Source organism: Stegodyphus dumicola, chromosome 2 (genome assembly GCF_044657685.1).
Source record: "Stegodyphus dumicola isolate Sdum_Otavi_A_Nest chromosome 2, ASM4465768v1".
NCBI lineage: Eukaryota > Metazoa > Arthropoda > Arachnida > Araneae > Eresidae > Stegodyphus > Stegodyphus dumicola.
The window spans coordinates 264,959,812-264,985,630 of NC_140769.1; the positions used below are offsets into that span (position 1 = coordinate 264,959,812).

Below are 25,819 nucleotides of genomic sequence, written 5' to 3' on the forward strand. Positions count from 1 at the left end.
CCGTTTTCTTTTTGCCTTTCTTAGCAAAAAATTCAGCATCGTGATTTTTTTTGCATAATTTTTTTGCATCATCATTTTCTTATTAAGCATAATTTTTTTCGCCCTTACACTATCTACAATTTAACAACAAAATTACAAACGCTTAACAGCAGCATGTGTTTAGAATTCTCGATGAAGTTATTGTATTGTTTCTATTTTTTTTTCAATCGTTTCTCAGTTTATCATATTATTTTATGGCTTTCTTTAGTGAGATTGCTTGCAGAACTTTTTTTGCCTTCTTATGATTAACGTTTGTAATGTTTTTTGCATTGAGTTTATTAACTAATTATCACGCTCTCCTTACTCACGCCAGTTAAAATTTAGTTGATTAGCAAAACCACAAAATATTTAAAAACAGTATATCTTTAGAATTTCCGAAATACTGTCTCACACGCTGAAGATAACAATGTTTTAATACGTACAGTGCTGCCACTGCTGGCTTTCAAATTTACTAAAATTTCATTAAAGTTTTTTTTTAAATATGAAATGTATAATTCGAAATTTAAAATTCTGTTTTCCAGGTGCACATGTACGGGTAGTGGATGACGTCATTTAAAATTTGACGGTCCTAGGTACCGTCGCTTTTTTTTCAAGTGTGAAGGACAGATATTCGTGTAAATTCTTCATTATTTAATTTCTTTAAAAGTAATACAATACAAGGCATTTCGTGGCAACAATTTGAAAAATGATATTTCGCCAAATTACATTTCGAGACTAATAACCCATTTGGGCTAACGCCCTCTGGGGCTGAAAACTGAAATTTTTACTTTTCTTCTTAGTTTCAAAATGCCAAAACTGGAATATGTGCGTCACTGAAATCATTTTTATAATGAGAGTTTTATGTGTACGAGGAATAATTGCGAAAATAAAGCTCAAGTAAGGACTTCTGTGGGGTGTGGACGCAATGCATACAGAATTGGCCAACTACTTTTCATTAGCCGTCGCCTGAGGTGTACAAGAAAAACTGTCCCCTTTCATAATTTCGGGAAAATCTAGTTTTCTGTGCTGACTGCATTTCTAAGAATGCCATCCCCTTCCAGGGAGTGAAGATGCTCCATTCCGGGTCAAGGAGAACCTCAGGATTTCGAACATCCCAGCGGCATTCCAGCGGGATCATATAGAACTACACCTCCTCCTCTACAAAACTAAAACTAGCACCGCAACACCATAACCCCAACAATGCTAAACAGAATTGAAACACGACTATACTTATAATGGGGCTGGGGGGTTCGAAAGTTCAATGTACACGTGTACTAGGCGGAATTTCGAACGCAAAACTCATCCGACCTCGATTGATGTAAAGCATGGTCTTTTTGATTATCGTCTGAATTTTTTCTTTCACTGAGCGAGAAGAAGGCGGTTACAGAACTGATTCATTAAACATTAATTTATCTGAATGTCTACTTTTAAATACATTTATATAATTTCAACTACAAATTATATTTATCTACTTTCAGTTACAAATTATTTTAATCTGCCTCAATTATAAATTATATTTATTTCGTATCAGTAAAGCATTGCATTAATTTACTTTTAATTACAAATTACATTAATCTACATTCAATCTACTTTCAACATTCCATTCAGCTTACATTTATCTACATTCAATCTACTTTCAACATTCCATTCAGCTTACATTTATCTACATTCAACCACTTTCAGCTACAAATTACGTTAACCCTTTGCGGCGCACTATACGTTAATGTTGGAATTTCAACAAAAAAATGTTGTATGCAGTCTATTTAGACCTAAAGGAGTATACAGTTAAAATTTTGTAAAAGATGCACTTACCGTTTTAATTCTGTGGGTGTTCCATGAGGTGGAACACTGCGCCGCCAGAGCTTTTAAAAGTGCGACTAAGCGAGCATTGCAGTGAAGCACGAAAATGAGTAGAAGCGTTTGTATAAGAATGAAAAACTCTGTATTATGGCTGTATACATGGTTTCCTGGATATACACAATATTCTTGAATATATACGGATAAATGAGATAAATATCTATATACAAAAGTCGTATATACACAAATATTGACAAATTTTCGGAAAGAGTTAGACCTCTCCGCGCCATTTATGGAAAATTAATAATAAAAAAATTAACTACGATTAATATTAACAATAAAGGAAAAATAAGCCTATAATATATACATACACGAAAAATATCTACACAATTATTGAAAATAAATGGGAATGAGACTAAAAAGCGACAGCAAAAAATTCGCGCAGGTCTAAGTAAAGATGAGTCAAGCTACTAATAAAATTCCCGCCTAAAAACTTACTCCCAAAAAATTCGAGATGCCAATATTAGGGCTTTCATAACACAAAACACACCTCACCTTTCAATACTGCTATGTTTGAATTCATTCACCCCCCCCCCCCCAAAAAAAAAAAAAAAAAAAAAAAAAAAAAAACGGAAACAGAAACGACGGATGTTCTGATTCGTAACAGCATGAGACCGCTAAAGACGCAGAGTTCCCGCTAATGGAACACCCCGTTTTATTCAATGATTCTGCGTATGGTTTTTGTATGAAAGATTTAAAAAAATATAGAACAAATAATTTGGAGTACAGCGAGTAAAATTATGCCTAATTTTTTTTCCAAATAAAATTTTTTATATCATTAAAAAAAATACAGAAAATTACTTGAAAAAAAGTGGATTTTTAATAACACATTATCAATGAAAATTCTGTGTCTCCTTGTGATATGCTGCTATCTACTGTTTAAAAAGAAAAGTTCAAAGTATATTATAAAGGCATTTTTATCTATTTACGGTTGAATTTAAAGGTTTCAGAAGCGATTCAATTTGGGTGTTCCGTGTAGTGGAACACTGAGCCACAAAGGCTTAACTTTCTGTCAATCACAAATTATATTAATTTACTTTGAATTAGAAATTATATAAATCAACTTTCAACTGATAGAAAATGTAACTGAATGTTTTCATAGCTTAGTAACTGAATAGTTTGGAAATTATTTATGTGTTTAGATACTTATTTATTTAATCATTTTTTAGAAGAAGGCAGAAAACATTTTACAATAAACACTTGATCACGAAACGTTTATTTCTAGAATGTTTTATCAGCACCGCCCTTTCAAACACTTTTCTTTACCGCAGAGACTCTTTCTCCCCCCCCCCCCTGCACGTTAAACTTTCACTTTTTCCGGAAGTTTTATTCTTGACGCTTACCTTTCCTTCCTCCCGCAAGACTTCTAACATCTAAACTTCACTCCCCAAAATTTCTTTTATTCCGTTCCCTTTTCTCGTGAGTGACGTTATGTCAAAAGTTCACCACGCAGGCCAACCCATCTCTCAACTCGACCAGATCTATATGGGTCGCTTGAGATGATGAGCACACACACAAAAAAAATGTAAAGTGAGGGACTCTGAAAACCAACTGCAACCGCAGCCGCCCCCAATCCCCTTGGCCGCCAAGGATACTTTGCTCATAAAAGCTCGAAATTACTTCGTCCCTTTGAGGTCAGGGGGAAAATTAATTCGCCGCTAATGAATGCGTCATATGAGCAGGAGTGTGGACGGAAGGATTTGCTAAAAGCCATAAAAGAATGGAATGGAACAGAAGTGTGAAGTTTCGAAACAATGAAGGACATTCGCAAATGAAGAATAATTCGGTTGCAAAATATGCACTGTTAAGCAACTGTCGGATTCTGGAACGGTAGGAACCAGATTTTGCTTGGGTGGTAAACACGGATTTGTGCTTGGTTGCGGTATGCAGATTATGATAACTTAGAAACGAATGGTAAATTACTAAACATCGTGGAAGCCGGATTAAAAATTTCAGCACAAAATTTCTCTACTTATAAAAATCTGATTTAAGTAATGAAATAAAATTATAATAAAAAAAAAACAGAAAAATATTTAAGGACTTTAGATTTATTATATCTAAAGGAACATCTTTGACAAAAAGCTACTAAAGGATTTTAAATTTATTACTTTTAAGTAACCATCATTTATCAAAAAATATCGAATGATTTTATATTTGTTGTTTTTGAAGAGCCGTTATTTCTAAAAAATGCCACCGTAAGATTTTAGATTTATTATTTTTAAGCAATCACCATTTATCAAAAATTATCCAATGATTCCAGACTTGTTATTTTTTAAGTGCCATCATACCTTAAAAGTTCTATCGAAGGATTTTAGATTTATTATCTTTAAGTAATCAAACCAATCATCATCTACTCATTTATCAAAAAATATCGAATGATTTCGGATTTGTTTTTGTTAAAGAGCCATCATTTGTTAAAACTTCCATCGAAGTATTTTAGATTTATTATTTCTAAGTAACCATCGTTTATAAAAAAATATCGAATGATACCAGATTTGCTATTTTTAAAGAGCCATCATTTGTTAAAAATTCTATCGAAGGATTTTAGATTTATTATTTCTAAGTAACCATCGTTTATCAAAAAATATCGAATGATACCAGATTTGTTATTTTTAAAGAGCCATCATTTGTTAAAAATTCTATCGAAGGATTTTAGATTATTTTTAAGTAATCAAATCAATCACCATCTATTCATTTATCAAAAAATATCGAATGATTCCAGGTTTGTTATTTTTGAAGAGCAGTCATTTGTTAAAAATTCTATCGAAGGATTTCAGATTTATAATTTTTAAGTAACCACCATTTATCAAAAAATATCGAATGATTCCAGATTTGTTATTTTTAAAGAGGCATCATTTGTTAAAAATTCTATCGAAGGATTTTAGATTATTTTTAAGTAATCAAATCAATCACCATCTATTCATTAATCAAAAAATATCGAATGATTCCAGATTTATTATTTCTAAGAGCAGTCATTTGTTAAAAATTCTATCAAAGGATTTCAGATTTATAATTTTTAAGTAACCACCATTTATCAAAAATTATCGAATGATTCCAGATTTGTTATTTTTAAAGAGCCATCATTTGTTAAATATTCTATTGAAGGATTAAATATTCTATTGATTCATTATTTTTAAGTAACCACCACTTATAAAAAAAATATCGAATTTTTAAGGAGAAAACTTTTTATCGAATTTTTTAAAACTTGTCATTTTTAGGAAGCCAAAAAATTTCTAAAAAATTACTGAAAGGTTCTAGACTTATTATTTTTATGGAACCACTGTGTATTAAAACAGTCGAAGGCTTCTAAATTTTTTATTTTTAAGGAACCAGCATTTGTAAAAAACTACTTGAGAATTTTAGTTATTTATTATTTTTAAGGAATCATCGTTTTGCCATAAAACTGAAAATAATTTTAGATTTGTTATTCTTGAAAAGCCACCGTTTGTCAAGGGAAAAAAAAACATGTAGAATTTTAGGTTTAATTCTTTTAAAGAAAGAGCGTTTGCCAAAAAAACCTATCGAAAGATGCATTAATTTTTATTTCTAAGAAAATACAGTTTATCAAAAAATATCTATTATTTTTTTATTTGCTGTTTTTAAGAAGCTATCATTTCAAAAAAAAAAAAAAATTAAGAAGGATTTTAGATTTTTTGCTACGTAGTAGAAAACGTGACTGCTTATCAAAGGAGCGTACTTGGTATAAGCGAAACATAAGTTTTAATTAGTAATTTCGGTTTACAAAACAGATGAGGAGCCTAGGACATGCCAGGAGAAAACATAAGGTGGGTAACAGGTGATTAGCATGACTGATGGAAACTGATGCGCTATGTCAACAAAGTGGGGCTTCCCCAAGTGTAAGATGGTTACGAGCCAGTTTCCCTTAAAAATTACTCCACGAAAGCATCCCTCCCTTGCGCGTAGTGCCTTAGCGCGGAACACGTAAATCATAATAATAATTGGTAAAAGTTTAAGACCTAATAAATTAATTTATTTTCTATATTTGTGCCAAGATTCTTTGTTAAAATATCTGTCAGGATTAACCGTACCGAAATATATATTCTTACCGACCGTACCGAAAGATTATATATTCTTGATTCTTATTATCCTTGAGGAATCATCTTTTGCCGCCAAAAAAAAAAAAAAAAAAAGTCGAAGGATTTTGTGCTTGCGACCGAGGATTTTGAATTTATTACTTTTGCTAAACCATCACACTCATCGTGGGGGGGGGGAGGAGACAACCCAACAATCTTAAATTAAGTATAGTTAAGTAGTTACAGTTTGTAAAAAAAGAAAGCCGAAAGAATTTAGGTTTATTACTGTAAGAAACCACCATTTGTCAAAAAGGATTTTTCAATATTTATTACTCCCAAAAAGCCCTCGTTTGTTAAAAAAACTGCTGAAGAATTTTTCAGATTAAATACTTTTCTGAAACTACTGTTTGTTAAAAAAAAGTGCTGAAGCAATTACAATTTACTGTTTTTAAGGATCCACCGTTTCTTAAAGAACAACAGAATGATTTTAGATTTAATGCTTTAAAAACGTCAGCATTTGTTAAAAAAAAAAAAAAAAAAGTATAGGATTCATTCTTTTAAGGAATTGCTGTTAGTCAGAAATATAGGGAAGTATTTTACATTTATTACTTTTAAAGAGTCATTTTTTGTCGGAAAAAGTAATGAAAGATTTTATATGAGTTATTTTTAAGAAACCAAATCGTTTGTTAAAAAAAAAAAAACCACTTTAGGTTTATCATTTTTTTAAAAAAATACCGTTTGCGAAAAAAAAAACTTTAAAGGATTCTAAATTTATTGCTCTAAAATGTTTTTATTCTTCTTCTATTTTATTTAATTTATTATTTTTGAGAAACCACTTTTTTAACTTAAGTACATTTTACGCGATTGCTGCGCAAGTGCCTACTAAATATAATAATAAATCAGATTAGACAAAATATAAAATAATAATTTGCCTCTAAATGTATTACAGATATATAATAAATAAAAAATATTGTTTAATAATTAAAATAAAAAATAATATAATATGTATATGAAATAAATACAATAAATGCTCATGAATAAAATCGTATATAAAATATACACACATAAATAAAATGCACATAAAAATAATGTACAGCATATATTACATTTGCATATAAATAATGTATCAAAATATTTAATTTTTAAATCCGGATTAATGTGTTTTAAAATTAAAAGTAAAAATTTATGTGAAATTTCGATTATAATGTAAGAAAATAATAGCTAAAAGAATTGTACCAGTAATTAAAAACTGCAAACAAATTTACAAAGCTATAAAATTAATTATTGATGATTAAATGAAATTGAGTTGACTCATTAGGAGGCGTTAACACATTTTCATTTCCACGTACAATAATTAAGGAACTCTAAGCGTTTCTAGCCTCAGTATTTGCATATTATTTAAATAAATAATAAATAAAATATATTATAAAGAAATCTGAAGGGTTTCAGATTTTGAATGAGCGACTTTTTTCAACGTTTTGTGTGTTACCTTTATTTATTAAATATCATGTTTGCACTTAAACCATAAAATTGAATTCAATAGCAATGTCGCAAAATAATTTTAAAATGAGTCTGTCTTTAGAATTTCCGATACACAGTTCCGCTCGCTGGAAATAAAAAGGTTTTTTTTTCCCGTAGAATGTTGCCATAGCTCGCTTTTAAATCGTCGAGTTTGTTAATCAAAAATTCGTTAAAGTTTTACAAAATATGAAATCGATCATAAAACTAATTCCAAATTTCCAATTTGGTCTTCCACATGCCCATATTCGTAGGAGGATTACGTCATTCAAAATTCGATGGCTCTATGTACCATTGTTTTATCGCAATGCGAGAAATAGACATACATTGATGCATATTTTTCATTATTTAATTTCTTCAAATATAATGCAGGACTTTAACATTGGTGGCAACAGTTTGAAAAGTGAAACGGACATTTCTAGTGATTCAACGCAAAATCGCAAAACGAAAACAATAGTCCTTCAGGTACAAAGCCCCCTTTGAACTAATAAGTATATAAATATTATATACATAAAATAACATTTTGACTATTATTTCCCTTGTTTTAATGATAAATATAAACAAATAACGTCTTGCTATAAGTACTATTTAACCCATGGGGGGAAAGAAATATTTTTATAATTTTGTTTCTCATGAAACAGAAAATATATAATTTAAATTATATTTAAAACGCGTAACTCCAAATCCGCAATAAGTCTATTATTATTTTTTTACAGACCAAACGACGAACAAGCATTCAGAACAAGCATTTTAGTATCACAAACAGATCTACTTTTTAATAATGCTATTATGTTCAGCAAGCGAGTCTGATTTGCTTTCACAGCGTTCTTTTTCGCTTTCTTAACCCTTTCGAAAATCTATTTAGCATCAACGAGAACTCAACTTCCGGTTACGCTGTCAATTTTCCCTCGTCTGCTTCCGATATCGAAGTATCGCTTGTTCGGTGATCGGTATTTGCTTTCCAATAAAAGCGAAATCATCTGGGTCATCAAGTTCCCCTTTTCAATCTTTTGTGAAAGCGTAGACAATCGACTTACGCATCTGCTTACCTTTTCATCTGTTCCGTGTCTTGCCGTCCACACAAAATGAACAGTAAAAATGAACATCGTATCGTCTGACGGCTTATTAATTTCTTTCCAGGGTCAACCCTCATAACAAGGGAGTCGTAAGGGCGCTTTGTCTAACCAGCAGTGTCCTGTCCCGGGAGACGATGAGGACATTCCCAATACTTCATGATTTAAATGCCGACAATGTCCCAGTATATGTTGGGAATAGCTTGGGAATTTTCGCAATTTAACAACCCGAGAATGTCCTGGGTCAGGCTGAGAATAGTTGAGGATCTTCGTAATGTACCGGCCCCAAAATGCCCTGGGATTTCCTGAGAATAGCTTGAGAACATTCGTAATTTAATATCCCGAGAATGTCTGAGAAACGCTGAGAACAGCTTGAAGATGTTTGTATTTGAACGGTCCGAGAATATCCTGGGATATACTGCGAGTACCTTGAGTATCTTCGTAATCTTGCGGATACTAAGCCTAAGAAGTGTAGTACAATAAACTTTCATCTTATTACGGTAACAGGGTTTGTTGTCCCTAGTGCTAATGGTTGCACAGCCCGGGATGAGCAGTCCTCAAGGAGGGAGCGATGTTGCATCTTTATGCTGTGTGGATGTACCTGTAAATAGTTAAATTCTTTTTAATACCTACTTTTACCCACATTTATTTTTTATATGTTTGTGCTTTTTTCTTATATGGAATTGTATATTTGTTGATCTGAGAATGCCAACGTTCAGAATGTGAAAATAGCTTAAGTCTTTCCTAAATTTTCTGGAAACTTGTATCTTATAGAAATATGGCTAAGAGAGCTTTCGAATTAGTTGGTATCTTAATTTCCAAGCTTTGGATGACAATTGCCTTCTTTCTGGACTTATCTGCAAGCTTGGATTTAAACGTTTTCTTAATGCCACGTCGTCCTTACTAGGACTCCAGCTTCGAAGCCGGCTTAGTCTGCTGCCTTTTTCTTAATCAAGTAAGGAAGCCAACCTAATTTCTTAGAATCAGCTCTCTTTTACACAGTCTAAAGATTCTGCAAATTACGGAGGTCAAAGCGCCTAACTTTATCTTTCAATTTTCTAACCTTCTATTGGGGGCTTATTTAAGGATTTCTTGAATTTTTGGATTCCAGTTTAAGGGATAAATTGAGATAATTGGAAAGCGCTGAAGAGGCTTCCCTTAAGCAGCGCTGATAAGTCTCAGTTGAACCTGATAAGTCTCAATAGAGCTCTGACTTTAACTGAGACTAAGTCTCAATCAAAAGCTTTAAAAGACCTTTTCAACAGCAAAACAATGTGAAAATTTCCATTGTTATAACTCAATTATTTTGACAATAAAACTTACTGCATAATAGTGAGGCTCTTTTATTTAAAGCAAAGTACACATGGTAAAATACTGTTAATTTTTCCTTTTGTACCATGGTAAAATATTGTTAATTTTTCTTCTTTACAATGATGAAGTATAGTTATTTTTTCTTCCTGTACCGTGGTAAAATACTGTTGGTCTTTCCTTCTGTACCATGGTAAAATATTGTAATTTTTCTTTCTGTACTGTAATAAAATACTATTGGTTTTTTTCTATATCATGGTAAAATATCGTTAATTTTTTTTCTGCACCATGGTAAAATATTAGTTTTTCTTACTATGCTATGAATAAAATTTTTATTCCGTTTCAATGACTAAATATTTATAATTTTTCTTCCTAAAATATTGTCTGTGTTTCTATACCATGGCAAAATTTTTAAAATTTTTCTTTCTGTACAGTGGTAAAATATTGCTAACTTTTCTTTCTATACCATAGTCAAGTATAGTTATTTTCCTTCCTGTACTGTGGTAAAGTACTGTTGGTCTTTCCTTTTATATTATTGGTAAAATATTGTAAATTTTTCTTTCTGTATCTTAGTAAAATACTGTTAGTTTTTCTTTATATATCATGGTAAAATATTGTTAATTTTTCTTTTTGTACGCCGTTTATTTTATTTTATTTTATTTTATTTTGCTACAATATGGTAAAATTACGTTAAATATTTTTCTATACTACTGTAAAATATTGTAAATTTTTCACTCTACACTCTAGTAAAATATTGTTAACTTTTCTTTCGCAACTAAGGTAAAATATTGTTATTTGTTTTTCTATATTAGGGTAAAATATTACAATTAATTAGGATTGCCTGTCTATCTAATGTGAAACAAATAAATTCTAACTCAAACCAGCTCTCATCAAATGTAATTTCTTAAAATTTATCCCAAAGTGTCTTATATTAGAGAGGCTATTATTTTTTAAGAATTTCTATGAACTGATGAATGTTCTGTTCTCTCTCTATATATAAACAGAATAGAATTAGTTTTAATTGTATAGTCACGAAATACGATTACCTAAAATTTACTTTCGAAGATTCGTAGCGGCATCGGGAAAACGCGTTTTTCTCGTAAGCGTGCACAAATTCCACTTTCTCATCCGTTCGTCCGCGCGATAGAAGGCTGCGGTCATAAGTCACGGGGTCACACAGCTTGCTGACCGACTTCACCTTTTAATGGATCTGATACGCCTTTGTTGTGGATAAAAACTCCGGGCTATGGAGCCGTTGATGTAAAGTAAGTCCTCGTTTGTTGAAAAAGGCTTTTATTATGAGCCACCCCCCCCCCAAATTGGAGGCTTTCATAATATGCTTCTTCTTCTTCTTCTTCCGGTAAAAATGTTCAGTCGCTAAACCTCGTTCTTATATTGCCTTCTCTGTTTTTTAAAAGCTTTTTTTTCTTCTTTTTTTGTGATAAATTACCTTTCCGACAAAGCAAAATCAAGTTTGTGGATGTTTCATCTCATAAAAGGGAATACTTTTGATTTTCCGCCCTCCATGGAACAGAATCTTCGGTCCGATAATCGACTGGCCGGTTAATTAGAAAATGCATACAAAATATATTTTACTGGTAATAAGACAGATAATATATTTACATAATCCATACAGTTCAGAGTATTGGGGGGAAATTAATTCTATCGGATAATTGACTGGCCGGTTGATTAGAAAATGCATACGAAATATATTTTACTGGTAATGAAACAGATAATATATTTACATAATGCATACTGTTCAGAGGACAGGGGGAAAATTAATTCTGTCGGAAAATAGAGTGGCCGGTTAACTTGAAAATGCGTACGAAATACGTTTTACTGGTAATAAGACAGCTAATATATTTAAGAAATGCATGAAATTCAGAGTACAGGGTGAAAAGTTAATTCTGTCGGATAATCGGCTGGTCGGTTAATTAGAAAATTCCTGCGAAATACATTTTACTGGTAATAAAACTACTGCTAATATATTTACATAATGCATGCACTTCAGAGTACGGCACGAAAATTAATTCTGTCGTTTAATCGAATGACTGCTTTTTCGGAAAATATATAAATTTAGCTTTTGTGGGTAATAAATTAGGTAAATATTTAGGTTAATTCAAAATATGGGATAAATATTTCTTCCACCGGATAATCGAATCGCCGGTTAATTCGAAACTCCCGACAAAGTAACTTTTATGAGTAATAATTCAGTTAATGTATTTAATAAACATGTAATTCACAACACAGGAGAAAAATTCATTCCACCGGATAATCGAGTAGCCAATTCACCCGGAACTACATACAGAATAAATTTTATGGATAATAAATCTGATATATATTTACATGAGTTATTTATGCTGTCCTTTTGGTCGCACTGCACCAGAAGACGTAAAGACACGGAAAACAAGAGAATCTTTCAAATGAGGCCTTTCTTCTATAGACCTCTTGAGTTGGTCTAATTGCTCTTTTTCTCTGCACCTAATGGGGCCCACCAACGGCCGAGCGGTAATGTCGATGAACACTAGTAGTTCGGTCCGAAGTTCGAATCCCGCGAACGGGCTGGCTGCATGGGTGTTTTCGTGGTTTTCCTCATGTGTAACGTGTATACAAGCCATCCTTAAAAAGTCTTCCACGAAGGCATCCCTCCCTTAAGGCAGATAGCCCTCGAGTGCTTTGCCGTAATCTAATAAACTTAAACCCTCTCTGCACCTAATGAGGAGTTCTTGTCCCCTCGTTAGCCTGATCTGTGTAATAGCAGTCCTTAGTTGTGGGGTATTAAAATCTCCTTCCTTGTGAGCTATGATAGCTTCTTGCACATTCAGGATCACTCTAGGCTTTCACTAAAGAAGGCCGTGTCAGCTATCGTGACCTTATGTCTGCCCCTGAGACCGTCTACAAATTTGAGTATATTAGCAACTTTCAGATTTAGAAATTGCACTCTAGCACTATGGTGTGGGTTAGAGTTGAACTCTATAACCTTTGTATGCTTAGGCAGCTCTGAACTACTGATGTACTAGGACCGCCGTTTGGCGTAGTGCCTGCTAAGATTGGGACGCTGTGTAACGAGGAGGCTACCTTGCTTGAGTCTGACTCTAAGATATCTGAATTTCCCGAAGCTGTTGCAGTGCCAGGGGCAGGTCCAATAGGTGCCATAAGAGGAAGTTGCACTGTGACCGCAGTAACTCTTTATGATTAAATCAATTAAATTTCTTCTTATCATCAGTGTAAAAATAATATAATTTCTATAAAAATCTACTTTCCAAAAATCCTAGTTTTCAAAATTTTCTTACTTTAAAAAATACTACAAAATTTCAAAAAGGTCTTTAAATGATATAAAACAGACTTGAAGTCGTTAAAAATTCTTAAAAACACTTAAAATCAGCAATTACTCGCATAAAACAGTTAAAATCATTCAAATACAAACTAAAACGCATAAACTACGCATAAACAAATAAATCGACAGACGGGCAGAAAGACTTGTGAATTACGTGCACCAAAATATCAATTACTCCTTCCTGGTAGATGATAAAACGTTTTAAGAATTTTGACAGTAGGGCTGAAAGTCTAAAAGATAAGGTGCAAAATACGACCGTTTCAATTGTAAACAATTGTCCGCCACGTAAATCCTAATGTCTATTCGAAAACTAAATTTCAAATATCTCTAAAAATATAGTACATATAGTACAACGCTAAAATTTTATATGGAGATAGAAAAACAAATAAGCAATCCTATTTAATAGTGAAATCCAATATACATAGTCGATGTAAATAGATAAAAGCAGAAAACTCACTTAGGATATGCTAATGAGCCATTCCGTGTGCATCAACTTTAAGAATCGCTTTTTCTTCAAAAATACGGCTTGTATTCCAATTCCAAGTAGAAATATTCACATCGGAATATCCATACATTCATGATAATGCACTTACACAAAGAACTTCACAATAATTACCAAAATACAGACTTTTTAATCGGAGCACAAGAAACCACCAACCAACATGACGCTGTCATGCGCATTGCCCCCGCTGAATACAGGTAGTTTGTCCTGCGTTCGATTGCAAGGGAACGAGCTTGCATGTAAAGGCGTTTCTGTGGCTTTCGGCATGTGTGATGCGGATACAAGCCAATTTTACTTAGAAAATCTTCCACGAAGGCATCCTTTATCTTAGTCAGTCAGTAATACATTTTTAAAATATGTATAATTCGCAATACGGAAATCGGCGGTTAATACGAAAAGGCATAGAAAAACTGTTTTTATGGGGATGAACCAAAACAGTCTTATCTTGAAAGACAACTGATTCCTGATTTAGGCCGAAGCCGAAATAGCTATTTGACCATCCTTTCGTTATTAGCCCTCGTTTTCAACCATCTCCTATACACGTAAAGGTTTGGTTTAGCAACCTTGACGTGTATACGGAGTGGTGGAAAACGAGGTAACGAAAACACAATATTCGATTATGGCAAAGCACTCGAGAGCTATCTACCTACAGGGATGGATGCCTTCGTGGAGGACTTTCTGAGGAAAACTGGCTCGCATGCACATTACACGTGGGGAAAAAAACACGAAACCGCACATGCAGTCAGACTGTTCGTGGGATTCTAACCTCGGACCGAACTACCAGTGTTCAGCGACTTTACCGCTCGGTTCAAACTTTTTTTAAACTTTGAGTTAAAGTTCCTTTCCTATTCTTAACTTCAACTTCCGGCTAGAACGTAGTTTTAGAATCACGTCTGAACACATAATGAGGAAGAACAGTATTTAACCGCGAAGTTCTGCGGTCTTAGGGAGAGAGATACCAGGTATTCTGGCTGCACGCGTCCGCCTTTTTAGGCTACTCTCTCGTAAGCTATTATCACGCTCGGTCGTACTTTAGGCCCTGATAGCTTCGCGGTCTTTTAAAGTTAAGGAAAAACTATGTTAGAATTTTGATAGCTTCGGCTATATCTCTTTAGTTAAGATTAGTTTAGTTAATTTTTAGTGTCTTAAGTTCAAAGCCGAAGTATCGGCTTTATTGTACACTCTAAGACGGAGTTTTGTTAAACTTTAGTTGGAATAATAAAGGGTTAGTTTACCCTTCTATCTTGTTGTTTCCTGTCACACGAACTCAAACGATTATTCGCTTATCAGTTCGTAAGATTCCTCACTTCCAACAGTGATTTAGAATTACAAAGTGAGGAACTCCACAAAGTAGCTGTTACGAAATGATCTTGATTCTGTGGCAACTAATTTTGGTAATTAGTAGTTAACTCTCAGGGTAACCCTTAATTGGTGGACACTCGGGGCACGAGCCCTGCTCACAAGAAAATTAGTTTCAAAATTCTTAATATTTTGAGTTACTAATTTATTAATGTACGCATATTTTTGAGGAATTCAGTCAAATATGTTTCTCGCGCTGTAACATTTTTTATTTGTGACGGTTTTGTGACGAAATGGTGGAGCATTATAGCGGTATTATACAATTTTAGGTAGTGTTTATCCTCGAAAAGGCGTGGACAAGGAACTTTCTTACGCTTTTGTTTCTCAACAATGAAAAACTAACAACCCTCGTTAACTCCCTTCGTATTGTCCTAGACCTCAAACACTTCCTCTTCCAGGGGCGCACAAAAGCCACCGGAAGTGGGACATATTTAGGGGCTGAGGTCGGGCGGGGGGAGGAGAACGCTTTCGACCATTTCACGCGGTTAAATGATTAGCGCGAAAGCTACTCATGTCATCGCTATCATCTCCACCGTATTTCTTCGGTTGAGTGCTATTGAATTCCTTCAAAATCTTCATCAAGCTTAGCCTGTATACATAAGGCATGGATCTGATCTGATATCGTTTGACTGTGGAATAATATCATGTGCTACTTCTTAGATATTTCGTGCATTTCCTCAACTTACGTTTACTTCCCTGCGTAGTGAACAAAGGGTTTTGCGATAAATGTAAGATGTTTCATATAATTTTGTTTTCATGTAAAGAATTCTGCTGGAAAAAATAAATTATGTCTCAGAGGAGAAAAACGTACAGTCGAATTAATCATCTAAACGTGCTCTAGCCAATATTTGAATCTTTGAATTATTTATAAAAGTTGTTTCTAATGAAATATCAAATAAAGTACTTATTAATAATTTTAAATAATACAAATTAATTTTAAATAATTATTTATGTATTATACAATTTATGTATTATAAAAGAGTTTCCGATATAAATGATATATGCATTTACATACATTACAGTATCATAATTTTTGTATTTTAAAACAAATTATCCCAATACTGTTTCAGCAGCATTTGCGTGGAAATGGTATTGGAACATTTCGTTTTAAAATAAAATAATTGTGATACTGTAATATGAAGTAAGCAGACGTTAACGATTATACTAATAACATAGTATAACAAAAACTTAGAGTTTTGAACTAGCCAATACAAAGAGTTGAAATTCTCCTTTAAAAGCTTTACAATTCAGGATATTTCCCTAATTACACTTAGTACTTGCTCGTTTCAAGAATATACTTACATACATATATTATATACATAACATATTTACATATGTATATATATAAAACTCGTTTGGAGGCAAAGCTCCCTTCCCAGGTCTATTGTTTCAAAAATCCTTATGACTCAACAAATTTCTTAACCATTTGACTACTAAATGGACATATAGGTCCCTCTATAAGTCTAAATATTACTACTGGGTTAAAAAGTACTTAGAATCTCCTGAATGTTGGGGAATTTCGTCCAATAATCGGAAAATCAAGACGCCGCTATGTCGTTCTACATACATGAACACAGAGAAATGAAAAAAAATACGAGTTTCCCAATATATAATGTTGGGTTATGCAAAAGAATGATTTTTACCCTGTACCATAGCATGTAAATCCATTTCATGTAATAAAGGTTTCCAAAATAATAGGTGTGTTTATAGTAAGTCAATCGCTGCGTGTTGGATATATGTATCCCACCATTAACTACGGCAGAAACTAGCCTTTGGCTTGAAAACAGTTTGTTAAGGGGGCTCATACACCTTAAACCCCTTATGATCTTCGAATACGTGACTGTTGCAAGAATTGAGATAACTTATTTATTTTAAAAGCAATTACTTCTAACTTTTTATGACTCACTACATAATATAGCTGCTTTCTGAAATCTTAATCAGAAAGTTTGTGTTGCCACAAATATTTTTATAATTTAATCCGCTTTGTGACAAAAAGTTTCGTCATGTTTCCACCTTGCGTGCACAGTTTAAAATTATCTGTTGCATTATTTAATTCCATAGTTTATATATAGCTTCTATAACATTTGGAAACTACTGTAAACCAAAAAAACTTAGAATTTCATGTTAAATTTTTATTTTATTTGGAGTTGAGTTTATAAAACGTATTTTATTAAAAATATCTGTAATATTTTCGTGCATAAAATTTTTTAATATTAAAATATTCATCATATTTTTGGTTCAGTTAGAAAATAGTGCCCATATAAAGAATTCCATCCAATTTCAAGTATGTACCATTAGCCATTTTTAAAATATCATGCGCGCAAGGTGGAAAAATGACGAAATATTTTGTCACAAAGCTGATTAAATTACAAAAATATATGTGGCAACACAAACTTTCTGGTTACTAGTTTTCAAAGCAGCTATATTTTATAAAAACGTTGGAGATTATTACTTTTAAAATAAAGAAAATATCGCAATTCTTGCAACAGTCACATAATTCGAAGCTCATAAGGGGTTTAAGGTGTATGAGTCCCCAATGCTAAATTTACCTTATAGATGACATATTTTGCTCACTTGGTTAGAAAATGGGGTAAATTTTTTTTTTTAAATTCGTAGTTGAAGAGTTAACTGAAAAAGATAAAAATTCTGCTAACTTCATAGCGTAAATTCAGGTTACATGATAGCTATACTTGTAGGAGCAAATTCGGTATATGTTGTAAGTTCGCAACAGCTTTGTATGTGGTAATTATTAATTCCAAAATCTCTAAACTCGAGCAAGAAAAGATTAGATTACCTGATGGTTAAAATTCTTGACTAAATTCGGAATATATCGTAAAACAGTAAAAATTTTGAAATTAATTAGTAATTCAGGAATTTCTAAACTCGAGAAACAAAAGTTTCGGATTACATGCTAGCTAAAATCGTGCGAATAAATAAAAGATATTTTGTAGTTTCGTAATAGCTTTGTAATTAACTATTAATTTAGGAATGTCTAAACTTCATAAATAAAACATTCCGGTAACATGAGAGCTACAATTATGTGACTAAATTTGGTATATTATGTATTTCCCTAATATTAGTTTCGTAATTAATTTTTAATTCAGGAATTCGTAAATTAGAAAAGAAAATTAGGCAACATGATAAGTAATTCGTCAGTTTAATTCGGAATATATTGCACTAGCAGCTACGCTGCCAGCCTTCGTCTGGCTTTTAAATGTACTGTAAAAATGCCTGAAGGGAACACCAAACGTTAAATTTAAAAACTACGCAGAATTTTACTCTGCAGAAAACTTCCGGAAAAAAACACAAATTTAAAAAAAATATATTACATATAAAAAAATTAACCAACTTTCCATTGAAGAAAAAAATCATTCATAACTTTTCAATATCTTACAAACACTGAAAATAAGCAAAAAATAACATGAAAGAAACTGAAAAAACAAAAAATTCCGCGCAGAATTTTACTCTGCAGAACAACTTTATCAAAAAAAAAAATCTATTATATATATAAAGAATGACAATGAAATATGCCAATCTCTTAAAACAATGACATTAGAAATACGATGGAAAATCGTTGCCAAACCCATATTTCTAAAAGCATGAAACTATTCAAAATGATGCGATTTCATCAAAAATCTATCAACAATAATAAGAAAGGAAAATTGTTGCCAAAATCACATTTTTAAAGATGTGAGATGTGAGAAGTGTACTCGGAAGCTTCATTTAAAAGATTTTTTAAAAATACAAAATATTATCATTTTTCCAAAATTCTTTTTGTAAAGCAGTCGCAAGGAGGAAAGTTTAACGTGTCCAAAAATCAAAGAAAAATAAACTGTACATTTTTAAAAATAAAATTGTTTAGAAAAAATCCCGTTGAAAAGGTGTTAAGCTCACTTTGTTAAATAAATTCGTATTTAATCGGTTTATTGAAACACGAAATTTTTTTTTAAGTTCGTAAAATAGCTAAGTGCCTACGTTTCATGGAGTGTATAGAGTAAAATCTCACTTTCCTATAGCCCATTATGTCTCAAAATGACGCGATTTCGTCACAAAATATAAAATAAAAAAAAATTCTAATTCGAATTTCGAAAAACTCGCTTCGAGGTGCACTGGCTCTTGTCTAGCTGAATCTATGTACAAAATTTCGTAGCCGTGGGTCTATTAGCTTACGCGCAACGCGAACAAAAGACACACACACAGACAGACTCTTTCTTTTATTATATGTAGTGAAGATAGTATAGGAAAAATTTTCAAATTATAACTAATATAAGAATTTCTAAATGCGAAAAGCGAAAGCTTCGTGTTATATGATATTTAATATCGAGCAAGCAAATTTGATGTATATTGTAATTTGGTAATAATCTGTAGTAAATTACTAATTCAAAAACTCCTTGACTTAAATGATAGATTAAATTCGTATTACATGATACCTAATATAATATATATATTGTAACTCGACAACAGCTTTACAATCACTTATTTAAATTGATTAAAAATTTTATTTTACAATCACTTTATTATTAAAAAATTTCTGAACTCGAGGGGAAAAAAATTTGATTACACGATAGCTAATAAAATCTTTCGACTAAACTCTAAATATATTGCAAAACGGTAAACATTTTGAAATTAATCACTAATTGAGTAATTTGGAACTCAGGAAAAAAAAAATTCGGGTAAAATGAAAACTAAAAGTCGTGGGAATAAATTCAATACATTTTGTAATACCTTTACCATTTATTATTTAATTCAAGGCTGCATAAACTCGAGAACGAAAACATTTCGATAGCATGATAGCCAAGTCATACAACGAAATTCCTCGTTTGTTGTAATTAATTACTAATTCAGGAATTCTGAAACTCGGGAAGGAAAAACAAAACTGATTACATGATGAAGAAAATAATGTAATTTAATTCGGCGTGTGCGTCTAATCTCAGGAAAACAAAAACTTCGGATTACATGATAGCTAAAATCGTGTGACTAAATTCAGAACATATATTGTAGTAACGTAACAATTTTGTAATCTCGTCAGCACACCTACTCGGGAAAGAGATGCGTGACGTCACCTCGTCCCTCATGCACAGAATAAATAAGAAATTGCCAAACTTTTCTTAAAGCGATTACGCTAGGTTCCAGGAGCGATTCTTCGGTATGTGTGTCAACCTCGCGCACGAGAGATCCCACGTCACTTTCATTGTTGTTCTTCTAAAAGAACGATGGCTTATCTCGACCCTCTTCCCTCAGTTCCATTCTCATCATAGAAAAACCCACGCGAAAGCGATTCCGGAGAAGCATTTTGTTTCCCGACGTATAGGTTTCGAATAATGTTTCTTATTATTTTGTTTGCCGTTCTGGAAGAATTCTTCGTCAGCCATTTTGTTCTCTATTCTTTCCTGCCGTTGGAGAGGTCAAGATTTCTAATCTTCTTGGGATAATTCTACAGATCGCTCGATATTCGAATTGATTTCTACCAAACGATAGGATGGAATGCGTTTATCTCCACAGAATCATACCCTTGTTTCTTTGTCTTTGCCGCAGACACCGCGAATGATCTAAATTGCTGGCAACTCCCGCGCAGTGGGCTACTGAAGTAGCTTTCTCTTTCGAAGGTTTGCAATGGTTCTGTTTATCTGAACAACATTTATTCGGAACTTGGAATATGTGGAACGTTTTTCTTCTTCTGAGGTTATTTAGAACTTTCGGCGTTACGAAACGTCAAGAGGGAATTAAATGGCTTTTTTTTTTCATGTTTATTCATGGTTCCGTTATTTGGACGCTAGTTATCCTAAACCTCAGTTATCCGGAAGGTTTATTTTCTTTCGAGGTCCTTTAAATTTAAGCTTGCTATTATACACACTGATATATAATAGCACCCCTATTGTACACACTAATATATATTATACTTACTGATATATAGCGCACCCCTGTTCTGGAGCCTCATCGTCAATAAAATTTTTATTAACATGACTGGTGTTGAATTATTCTGCTTTGCAGATGATATTTTGGCTATTGTCTATGATGACTCTTTACAGAAACTCGAAAAAATTGTTAAGAGTTTAGAGGAAAATTTTATGAACTGAAGTAGAGAAGAAAATATAGAGTTTAACAATGAAAAAATAAATGTCATTTTCTTTCCTAGGGGTGGTAAGGCTACTAGAAGACCAAAGTTGAAATTTAATGGTATAAAGATTAATTTTCAAAGTCACTTTAAATATCTTGGAGTGATTATTGACGAAAAGCTAACTTTTATTGAACATTTTAAGGCGATTCACAGAGATATAGAGAAAATTTTAAAATATTATAGAGGTTAAGACACAATAACACGCCGAATAAATACTAATTCAGAAGTCAAACAACAAAAATCAGCGTTATATTTACAAAATTTTCACAGGACTAGTTTCGATGGTTTTACCGAACCATCATCTTCAGCTGCAAAACCGCAAATGAACAAGATAGGAAATAATGTTTAGATAGGGAACAAGATAGGAAATAATGTTAGATGTTGTGGAGGGTGCATTAAGATGTCTAGAAACCAGACTTCGCGAATTTCATTTCTCTTGCATCGAAATTGATGAACTAATTTCTCTCACTCAACTCTGTTTGAAACAAACACATTTTGTTTTCCAAAATAAATATTACAAGCAAACTGAGGGATTAGCCATGGGAAGCCCCCTCAGTCCCATCCTGGCTGATATCTACATGCATTATTATGAATCAAAATTATTTGAAACTTTAAACTTCCCGGCATGGTTCCGCTACGTAGACGATACTTTTACCCTGTTTGAAGGTAATAAAGATGATTTAAATAAAGTTCTTTCAACAATGAATTCTATTGATCCTGCTATTCAGTTCACTTTTGAACTTGAAACTTGCAATTTTCTTCCGTTTCTCGACATTCTGGTCACACGTAACACATCCAACTTCAGTACTACAGTTTACCGTAAACCTTCATCGGTTTGCCTTCCACCACACTTTAAATCATGTCATCCGACTAAACAAAAGTTAGCTTCATTTTATTCCTATGTTTTCCGTGCTCTTCAAGTTTGCTCCTCCAAACTATCCCTTGATGAAGAACTAAATTATTTAAAAGCAATAGCTATTGACAGGGGCTTTTCACCCAACATTATTAATCAAGCAGTTAAAAAATTCTCATCTCAACACACTAAAAGCCACACTCTTATTTTAGGAGATTATAAAAATTCTGTTGTCATTCCCTTCTTTCCTTCAATTAGCTATAAAGTTGCACATATTTTGCAGAAATTTAACTTTCGGGTTGTTTACTCTCCCATCAATAAAATTCCAACTTCTATACTCAAGGACCCCATTCCGGATATGAATTCCTGGGGTATTTATAGGATTCCTTGCCAGTGTGGTTTAATTTACATTGGCCAAACTAAGAGAGCCTTAAAATTTCGCGTCAAAGAACATGAGGCATATGTTAGAAAAAAGGAAACACAGAAGTCTTCTGTTGCTCAACATTGTTGGTCTGAAAATCACACTTTCAATTTTTCTGCTGCCAAAATTATTCAAAAAACATCTTCCATTGGAGAACTGGATTTTCTAGAGGCATTTCACATTCATAAAAATCTTTCTTTTCTAGTTAACGATTCTAATTCCAATCCAAATTTGCCTTCGGCTTTTAGGGAAATTATGTTTTAGTTCTGGTTTCGCCAACAGATGGCGCCACTTGCTTATTCTTGTCCAGGCTTTCTTATCTTATCTAAACATTATTTCCTATCTTGTTCATTTGCGGTTTTGCAGCTGAAGATGATGGTTCGGTAAAACCATCAAAACTAGTCCTGTGAAAATTTTGTAAATATAACGCTGATTTTTGTTGTTTGACTTCTGAATTCTAGAGGTACCTTTGATTCACAAACTGTAAAGTTAAAAAGCACTACCCTTAGAGATATTTATTTAAATGTTATTAGGCCAAAAATTTTATATGGTATTGGCATGGGGGGGCTGCCGGACTTGGCAGCCCCACAATTATTGATTAGACTGATCAATTGAATTGATTAAACTGAGAACAAAACTGGATTCATTGCAAAGGAGCTGGCTGCTTGCAATCACAAGAGCTTTCCGTACTGTTTCTACAGAAGTTATTTGCTCACTTGCTGGTATTCCGCCACTCTCAATTTGTTATAACTTTTATTATGAATAATTTTTACTCAGCTATGGTTTTAAAAAAGATTTTAACATGTGAAAATGGTGCTGTTTTGAATGGTAACGCCTTGACAGGAAAAGATTTTATTAATATACATACAAAAGATTTCAAGGATATACCGTACGATAAAGATTATATGAATACTAGCATGATTGATATATACACTGATGGCTCCGGATACGAAGGTGAAACTGGTTGCGCTTTTGTTATTTTTTATTGCGGAGTCGAAATCTATAATAGAAAAATACGATTAGAAGGAAATAAATGAGTGTATCAAGCTGAAGCGGTTGCAATTAGAGAAGCACTGCGGTGGAGTTATAAAAACTTAAAACAGTACTTTACAATACATATTTATTCTGATGCTCTCTCGGCCCTACAAGGCTTGGCGAATCCGGAATCAAGCAATAGACTTCTTTTGGATATAAAAAAAACATTTATAACAAATAAGAGAAAAAAAGGTAAATATTTTTATTGGGTCAAGGCACATGTAGGTGTTATCGGGAATGAAAGGGCGGATATGCTAGCTAAAGAGGCTGCCCTGGGAGAGGGTGATATTTATGACGCTATTAATGATTCCAGAAGAATTACCTTGAAAAAAATGAAAGCAAGTATAATTGAGAAATGGGCTCATTAATGGAATGGTTCAAACAAAAATAAGGGTTACTTGAGGATTTTGACCATAAAAAGAAAAATGGATCTATTTAATAATATAGTTACTATTCAAGTTATCACGGATCATGGTAGATTCCCGGCCTGTTTAAAACGTTTTAATCTCCAGGGCAATGATCAATGCTTGGCTTGTGGGAAGTACGAAAATGCAGCTCATTTTATGGAAGAATGTAAACTGACCTAGAGTGTGAGGACGAGATTTGCAAAAATAAATGAACAGAATGTAATTGAAAAAAAGAAAATTCTTGAATAGCTATGCAACAGAAATTATGAGGATTGTGAATGAAAACAAGACTATCATAGGAATAGGACATTAAATATTTTAATCTTTTATTTATTTATTTATTTGTTTTTGTTTGTTTGTCTGCGTCAGGTGTTCTGCGTTAACCATGAAGCCGATTATTGTCGGCCAGAAGGGTTGCCGAAACTTTAGTTATCCGGATTTTTTTTCCTTTTCATGTTATTTAAAACTAAGTTTGCTCTTGCATGTTTTGACGTTAGAAAATGCCAAAAAAGTTAACAAAAATCTCTCTTTTAAAGTTCAATAATAATTCCACTATCCGTATACTCATTATCCGAACTATTTTTTTTTTTTTTTCGTATGTTATTTAAAACTGAGCCTGATAATAGCAAGCTTTGGCTGAGAAAACGTAAAAATTAAGCTTGCGTAAAAAAGCATTATCATTTAAAGATTTAATAATTTCCTTATCCGGACACCAGCTATCCAAAACTCCAGCTAGTTATAAGGACATTTTTTTTCTTTAAAATTAAGCTTGTTGATACATGTTTCTATGTTACGAAACGCCAAAACGATTTAAAAGAATACTGCTAAAGTTTAGTTGATTATATTACCCGTATATCCTTCATTCGGACTCGTTTTTCTTAAGACTAAGTCTGTTAGCAAGTTTTCGGCTGACGGAAAGTAAAAAATAAACTTGCGTAATAATAAGCTTGCATTATCTTTTAAAGATTTAGTGATTCACACATAAAGACAGCAGTTATCGAACACTCCAGCTAATTAGAAGTTTTTTTTTTTTCTTTAAATATAAACCTATTGTTATACGCTTTGATTTTACAAAATGCCAAAACGACTAAAAAAAATTTTTTTTTTTTTTTTTTTTTTTTTTTTTTTTTTTAAAGTTTACTAAAGATTCTATTATCTGGACACCTACCATCCTTAAAGATTTTCTTCTACTGACGTCATTTAAAATTGAGTTTTTTGTTATATTTATTTCGTTATTTATTTTGTTACATTTATTTTAGTTTCGGCGTTGTTAAACAACAAATTGGTAAAAAAATAACTTTTTTTAATAAATTTTATTAATAGTTTTGTTATCCGGACAACAATTATGCAAAACTTCAGTTATCCGGACCGCTCATTTTAATTTAGACATTGTTTAAAACTAAGCATATTGTCACACCTTTCGACGTTGGAAAATGTTTTAATGTTTCTAAAAAATCTTAAATATCTAAAATAATCATAGATAACTTTTTTTAATAAAGTTTATTAATAGTTTTGTTATCCGGACAACAATTATGCAAAACTTCAGTTATCCGGACCGCTCATTTTAATTTCGACATCGTTTAAAACTAAGCATATTGTCACGTTTCGACGTTGGAAAATATTTTAATGTTTCTAAAAAATCTTAAATATCTAAAACAATCATAGATAACTTTTTTTTAATAAAGTTTATTAATAGTTTTGTTATCCGGACAACAATTATGCTAAACTTTAGTTATCCGGACCGCTCATTTTAATTTCGACATCGTTTAAAACTAAGCATATTGTCATAATTTTCGAGGCTGGCTGCATGGCGTTTTCGTGGTTTTCCCCATGTGTAACGTGTATACGAGCCAGTTTCCCTTAGAAAGTCCTCCACGAAGGCATCCCTCCCTTTAGGCAGATAGCCCTCGTGTGCTTTGCCATAATTAAATACACCAACACCAACACCATACTTTTCGAATATGCTTTGGAAAATGTTT

General features: G+C 32.5%; 1 protein-coding gene and 1 long non-coding RNA gene across 20 annotated transcripts in view; one reads left to right on the top strand and one right to left on the bottom strand.

The window, feature by feature from the left end:
* The window catches only part of LOC118181616 (uncharacterized), a 976,960-nt gene that overhangs the window by 224,734 nt on the left and 726,407 nt on the right, over nt 1–25,819 (bottom strand). The window contains exon 1 of one of the 19 annotated variants that reach the window (XR_015039876.1): nt 13,603–13,825. The exons of 17 other annotated variants lie outside the window; for them this stretch is intronic. This is a non-coding gene — a long non-coding RNA (uncharacterized LOC118181616). Of the gene's footprint in view, nt 1–13,602; nt 13,826–25,819 lie in introns of those variants that run through there. One more of the 19 variants, XR_015039861.1, reaches the window with a different exon arrangement.
* Nucleotides 1–25,819, top strand: part of LOC118179544 (U-scoloptoxin(01)-Cw1a-like) — a 143,582-nt gene that overhangs the window by 78,430 nt on the left and 39,333 nt on the right. The window lies entirely within an intron of this gene.